The sequence below is a fragment of the Dipteris shenzhenensis genome, chromosome 13 (assembly GCF_047967505.1).
Source record: "Dipteris shenzhenensis isolate YYH24624 ecotype China chromosome 13, Dip_SZ_1.0, whole genome shotgun sequence".
Lineage (NCBI taxonomy): Eukaryota > Viridiplantae > Streptophyta > Polypodiopsida > Gleicheniales > Dipteridaceae > Dipteris > Dipteris shenzhenensis.
In genome coordinates this window covers 11,350,680-11,358,155 of record NC_141608.1, presented here as the reverse complement: position 1 = coordinate 11,358,155, position 7,476 = coordinate 11,350,680, and positions in this window count along the sequence as shown.

Genomic DNA, 7,476 nt, shown 5'->3' with positions numbered 1-7,476 from the left:
AAACAAAAAGTTTCATGACAATCCCACCACAAGACCAAAGGCTTTGTAAAAGAAGAGAGCAATGCATGTTGTGCTTGAAGCGATTATATCAAAGAGTCAAAAATAGAGTGTTATGGGTGAGAATGAATTAGAGATGCTTTTGGAGAGTCTCACGCCATTGTTCAATACTAAGATGTTCATTCTTTAAGCTTTTATACTTGTCTCAGTGCTAGCTATCCTAAATGCAAGGTGATATTTGATCAATTTGTTTATCTTTTCTTTCCATGATTACAAGCTCTCAAGATGGAAGAAGGAAGTAAAGGAAGAAATTTATGGTAGTGATAAAGGTCTTGATAGTGTTTTAAAGTTGAAAGCTGAAAGTAGATACGACCCTTTTCAAAGTGTGATTTTTTCAGGCTAGCTTGCATTTTCCTCTTTTGATCGATGCCATGTGTTTAAGATCTCCACAAAGGGTCCTAGTGTAGGCATTGAATTGGTTAATAAGATGCGTCTAGAATGTGACCTAGCTAATTGTTGGGTGTGATTTGACCACATGAAGAGGATACAAGATTGGCACACTATGGCTTGCCATGTTTACAACCCCTATCTTCAAGCCCTTCAAACCATAGCCATTAGAGAATTCAAATCAGAAGACACAGAAACACAAGTAGTTTTCTGGACTTTACTCAATAAAGTCATGGAGAAGGAGGGCTTCTCTATGGTTGAGTTTCATGGGTTCATGGGGGATGAGGCTATTCCAAATTGAGGACCATAAGAACAATTTTCAATGGTGGGCCTAATAATGTCATGATTGGGAGAGAGCACACATGCCTATGGCATTGGCATTGGAAGCATAACTTAGATAAGCATGCAAGAAAGTGTATACTTGCACATGATCAGCAAGAGTTCAAGTTAAGATGCTGCCAATGGAAGAATGCACCAACTGAGTCATCTGCAAAACTTTAGTTTGAGTCTTTGTGTCAGTGGCTTCATAATGGTCATGCCATCTAGGGTTAAAGCCGCATGCTGGAAACAATAAGAAGCAAAATTATTTGTTGAGGAGGTATTGGGTACTCCCGATCTCAATTCACCATGGGTTCCAAATTTTGCTAATCCATTTTTTGAGGAGTTACATGATAAATCATGTATATTTATAGATGTTTCTTTATATAATGTTTATATATAGAAACAAATATTACATAACTACAAGAATCAAGGAGAATTAAGGCCAAATCTACATTAACATGCTTGCAAACAAGAGAGAGAGAGAGAGAGAGGGAGAGAGAGAGAGAGAGAGAGAGAGAGAGAGAGACGTTAGAAATATTTATATTTCTTAAGGGATTGGCCAATGTTATCTAATAAGGGCTAGGGCAACGTTTTTCCTTATTTAAGGTTTTTTATCCTAACTTCAATTAGAGTTTGAGTTTGTGGGTGAGTTAGTTCCACACATGTTTTGACCCAATTAGGGTCCATTCTAGGGTTTTGTATGTATGACTGCCCTAGCTTTGTAATTCATTGGTGTTGTTGCAATTTCATTCCAACTTCTGTCAACTCCATTCCCTCGCATTCTCTCACTTCCATTTCTAATATTTGGTATTAGAGTAGGTTGTTCTTCACTCCCATATCATTCCTCGTGCTTCCCCTTCCCCCAAGCTTTAGTTCTATTACATTTCATGATGAAAACTTGTAGCCACTAGGTTGTTTTCAAACTCAACCATAGCACTTGGAGCACATTTGAAGGAGGGAAACTCCTCCAATAGGCATTTTGCCTGATATCATCTCACGTTTAGTGAGTTTTGCTCCTGTTTTTGTGATTTTAAGGTTGTTTTGGTGCATATTGGATTTGGTTGCCACCTGTTGTAGAGGGTTTTACCTTTTTTCTGGGTCCCTAGATATGAGCAACTTTGGTTTTGGTGAATATATTGAAATAGCAGCTATTTTTCAATGTTTTACCTCCTTTTAGAGCTATTTTCACTAGTTTTCCAGTTCTTCGTGACCTTAACCTACTTCTAAAAGGAAGTTTGTAGCTATGGCAACTACATTTTCATGCATCTATGCCAAGCCACATTCATTTGGACTTATATTTAGAGCATTTCTTGACTAACGTTTATAATAAGTAGCTTATTGCTAGGCTAGACACATTTTGAGGTATTTTGTAGATGTATTTTGTTGTTTTGAAGTTGCTCTATCACTCACAATACTTTTTTGGGGCTTCTAGAGACTTACCCTTACTATTTGGAACCTACCTCAAGCAATATTATGTGAGGATAGCCCGTCACTTACAAGTGTGCTTTCAGCCCATTTAGTTTGAAACTTCCTACTTTCTTCAAAACAAATATAAAAATTAGTCACATTTATTTTATAGTTTGTGGGGGACAATTTGCAGTCCTTGTTTGGAGTCTTTTTTATGGCATTAATATTTTTGGCCTTGAATAGACTATTGGTTGAACCATACAACGAAAACCCACTAGCATCGAGCCAACTCCCATGTTCACCCATCACATGTGTACTTCTATGAGAGGAATATCCGCACCTCCTACTTTCTATGTGGCTTGGACGGACACTTCATCAAAGACTGTCCATCCAGGAATAACCATAGAAAAGAAATTACAGAGCTACCAATCCCCCCCCCCCCAAATGTGCAAGCTGCAGAAGAAGAAGCTCCTTTAGCAAAACCCAAAACCAAGACTCACGGAAAGGAGAATGTCCAGTGGAGGGAAGCCAGAAAGTAAAACCAAGTAGACATGAGTGCCACCCTTGAGGAAAAGGTAATAGAAAGCTCAAAGGAAGAAGAGTTTGTAGAGAACACTTAGAAGTTTAAAGCTCAATTGGAGAAGGATGACCCTCCATTCACCTTGGTTAAAGGGAGAAAAACTGTTCAGGCAGAAAAACGAAGTCTGCATTCAGGACCCTCAATTCTGGCCCTCCCCGTTACAAAAAACCCACTCTCGTCTGCTATGTGCAGGTCCTTCAAGGCTTACCTGACCTCGCTCTTATTGTCAATGCCCCCAACCTCAACGTCACTAATTCCTTTGGAAATACCGTGCTCTTCACGCTGAACGTCACATCTGAGAATGAAGGCAGGAGAAGAAACGATAAAAAGAAGGTGAAGACGGTTGATTTTAGGCGGCACGAGCCCCTACGAGATTTGAACCCATGACTTGAGGATTGGAAGCCCAATGCTCAAATGACTAGGTTTTTTTGGGACTCTAATACTGAGAAAAAAAAAATACATGAAAACGTTCTTTGCCAAAGAGCAATGTGCACAGATGTGAGACGAAGAGCCGGCTTAACATGGAGATTTTGAGGAAGAGCCGGCTTAACAGAATCGTGTGCATGTGTGATATACGGCCGAAGTCTCAAGGAAGGAACAAACGTTACGTGAGTTGCGTCGGAGAAAGTGGCTGAAATATATCCATAGAGAACGTAGGATGGCCGGCAGAAACACAATCCTATAAAACAAGCTACTACGGATCAACTTCCAACAATCATAACATGGCATTCAACAATGTCCGTCTCTCCCTTCCTATGCTCCTCACCCTCATCGTTGCTTTGGTGCAGGCGGGCGGTTGGCGTTCAAGGCAACCGTGGTAAGTCTACTTCTTCTCATTTAATGTATTGTTCTATTTGTTTTACTACATATTACATGCACTTTATCTAACTCTAACTCTCGTAAATTGGATCCATAGCAAGCTGCGATGGGTCGTCTTCCTACAGATGTAGAGATGCGATGCGCATTTCGCATAGGAACAAAGCCATGGTTTATTCAGCAAGAGGCAATGAGAGCAACCGTCGATTATGCCATGGTTGTGCACAAAGGACTGGAACGGCTTAATCCTCTCTTCACGTGCACTGGGAGAGTCTTGGAGTGGATGGAATGGAGAGGGTTGGAGGTCCACCAGCGTTGGAGAGGAGGTTCACCAACGTCGGCCGCACGGATGGGGTGAGGAGACTGGAGCCTACATGGCACTGAATCGCCGCTGCTCTCCGTCGAAAAATGTAGACGAGCGCTTGGTCAAGAGCTCCAGGTTAGCATGGGAAATCATCCAAGATTCTTCTAGAGAAGTAGGCTTTGTCCAGCCGAGCTTTTCTGTGGTTTTGTCCTAACTAGTTGTTTTAGTAGGTGAAAGAAGTATCTTCTGAGGCGTCAGTCAAAAAGTCTTGATTTTAGGTTGTTTCAAGCTATCATCTCACTCCCTCTTAGTACAATACCTAAACCGTTCCATCTCCTTTGCTTTCGACCATGTTGAAATCCCCCAAGAGGATAATGTTGTCTTGTAGAATTTTGTCATCCCACAGGAGTACTCTATCTTTAATAGAATTGGGGCCATAGATTGAGAAACTTGAGATACTTGCTTGGAAATGCCCAAAACTGCCCCCCCTCTGCCCTCTTCATCTTCAGTATAGAACCACAATCTTTTGTCATCAGCCTGGCTTAGTTGCCATCTTAAATTAGGTCCCTCGATTTTGACTTCTTGAAGAGGTAAGAAGTCATGGTTGAGCCCTCTAGCATAGATCCATCTTTTGAGGACTACTGGTCTGAGGGCATTTGACTTTCCTTGTACATTTAAACTTAGGAAAGATAATTTTTCTTATTTCTGCATCATTGGGTAAAACTTTTGTTTCTTTTCTTCTTAACGATAACCTACGGCAAAAGAGAAAATCCTCTTGACAACCTTCTCTTTTCTCTCTCTATAGAGTTTGGGTCTCTCTATGCCATAAGGCCAGCGCTCTTATGTCCCTCCCCTTCTTTGATCAAAAACCAATTTTAATCTAGCTAGAAAAGGGAGAAGGGAGGAGGTTTCGATCCTGGTTCAAGGTGAACCCTTTTTACTTCTAGCTACCATATGTGCAAATTAAAATTTTAAGAATTTGGCAAAAGGATTTCGCTTGGACTACTAGTACGATAGATAAATGGGTGAGAGCCACAGAGAACACATGTTGCTTCTTAAAGGCGACCAAGCAAAGACAAAAGATAAACTCAAGAGGCAGCAAGTACTAGAAGATCAAATAAAGGGAGTCATAGAGGATGACAATTCACCTCAGGGACAGACACAACTAAGAACAACTTGAACGCTAAGGCAAAGATTGAAGCAAGGTAGGCCAAAATCTACACGAGAGTGGTGGGTAGGAAAAAGTGAAAGAGCCAACGATGAAATGTTCAAAAGACTCTGAAAGAAACACTCTAAGGAATCTTTAGATGCCCTACAAAAACACAAGAGGATCATGAAAGATCCAAATGAGATCATGGATTTAGTTTTGTCCCACTTCTAGAATATACTTGGAGAGGCTAAGATACTATCAACCGAAAAGCTTAGAGCTAGAGAACGTTGCCGACATACTAGAATCAAGAAGGTCTCCCCCTTTGATTGCAAATACCTAGACACAGACCTCACACTTGAAGAATTAAAAGAAGCAGTTGATACTATGGTGAAAGGTAAGACACCTTGGGAGGATGGGCTCCTAATGGAATTTTACCAAGCTTTTTGGGACACAGTGGGCCCTTACTTAATGAATCTATGGCAAGAATCAAAAGAAAAAGGATTCCTAGATCCAAGAATCAATAGAAGAATGATCAAGCTAATTCTGAAAGGAGGCCCTAAAGAGGAGATTAAAAAGTGAGGACCTCTGACCATGCTGAACACCAGCTATAAAATTTTTACCAAAGCATTGGCCATCGGACTAAGGATCAAGGGTCATCATTGGATAAGAGAAGAGAAGAAAGGATTTATTCAAGGGCAACACATCCTCAAGGAAATCCTCACACTTTGGGAAGGTCTCTAACTAGTGGGGAAACCCAGCAAGATATCTACTTTCTCAAAGTTGACTTTGACAAAGCTTACGATCAGATGGAATGAAGCTTTATCCTATCCTCTTTATAGGACTTGGGAGTAGGTTCTAGGTTCATCTCCCATGTGGACATCCTCCTCTCCTAGGCTAGAGGAAAGATAGAGATTAATGATAAGGCTTCAACCTGCTTTGCTTTAAAGAGATCCATCAGACCACCTTTGTTTTTCGCAATAGCATTAGATGCACTTGGTTAGCTTATTCAAGTTAAGGTGGACAGTAGAACTTTGAAAGGTATTCAAGTTGAAGAAGGAAAATAGATCATCTATTAACAATTTGCTGACAATACCAATCCGACCCTGCACAATGATGAGCAATCAGTGGTGGCTGACATTTTGGATTGCTTAAATATGTTTTGTCTAGCCTCATGCTCTAGAATCAATCATAAAAAAATAGGCATATATGGTACCAGGAATCCACCTCTCGAGCTTGTATTAGACAAAGGATAAGAGAAAGAGAGGTTTTTAGATTACTAGGTATCCCCATGGGTTTCAGATGCTAATTAAACGATCGTTGGGACTAGGTAATCAAGAGAATCAATGATAAAATCAATAAGTGCCAAGGCCTCCAACCAACTCTTGTAAGGAGAAAGTTTGTACTAAATTACTACATCTATCCTTCAATTCTGTACTTTATTTCCTGTTGGTCGCCAACCAAAAAAGTATGGGCAATTTTAACAGCCTTTTTTAGTCTTTCCTATGGGTGGGGGACACAGACCACCACAAAATGGCCAAAGTAAAATGGAAAATATGCACGATGCCCAAACAATTAGGAGGGCTAGGCAGGGATGTTAAACTCATCAAACAATTAGGAGGGCTAGGCAGGGATGCCAAAACAATCAAATGTTGAAATCTTGCAAAAATAGAGGGATGTAAAAATGTCCTCTTTTGGGCCAAATCAGGGAGCGCGTTAACACGCTCCCTATTTTGGCCCAAAAGATGACATTTTCACATCCCTATATCTTTTGATGCAAGATTAATGAATCGGTGGATAACCAAAGCTGTACTAGATCCCAACTCAACTTGGGCTACTTTAATTCTTTGCAACATAAAAGAAAGTCAGACTCAAAATATGCAGACATTGGAAGCAGATTCCGGTTGATGTGGCACTTTTGATCACCAGGATGCTGCCCTCACCCCTATCTATTCCACTGTTGCAACTATAAATGTTACTCCTTCCCCTTCTCCTGACGAGAGCACCACAGCGCGATGTGTGCCACAACTCAAGCTCAAAAGTTTTCTACCCCCCAGAACCATAGAGAGCCTCACCATGCCCATTCCTCTTCAAGAGACCTGTCTCACATGCTGACCCTGCGAGCTCCACTGCTAAAGTGCGTGATGAGAATATGTCAAGAGAGCAGTTCCTCTAGTCCCTATAGCGACCCCATAGAGAACTCTCAAGGCAGTGCTCAGAAGTGCAGACGCTCGTGCCCCTACATGGATCATCCTGAAGGAAGAGACAAACTGATGTAGCTAACGACTAGCATGAATTCTTTTGAAAATTGAAATTCCTCGCTTCCTCTCATAGTACTACTTACCCATGATATAGAGAACTTTTGATGTAAAAACGACTGTCTCTTTTTTTTGACATGTTAATATAAGCCCGCATTTTTATTAAAGAACTTTTTCACATGTGACATGTGGCTAGTCC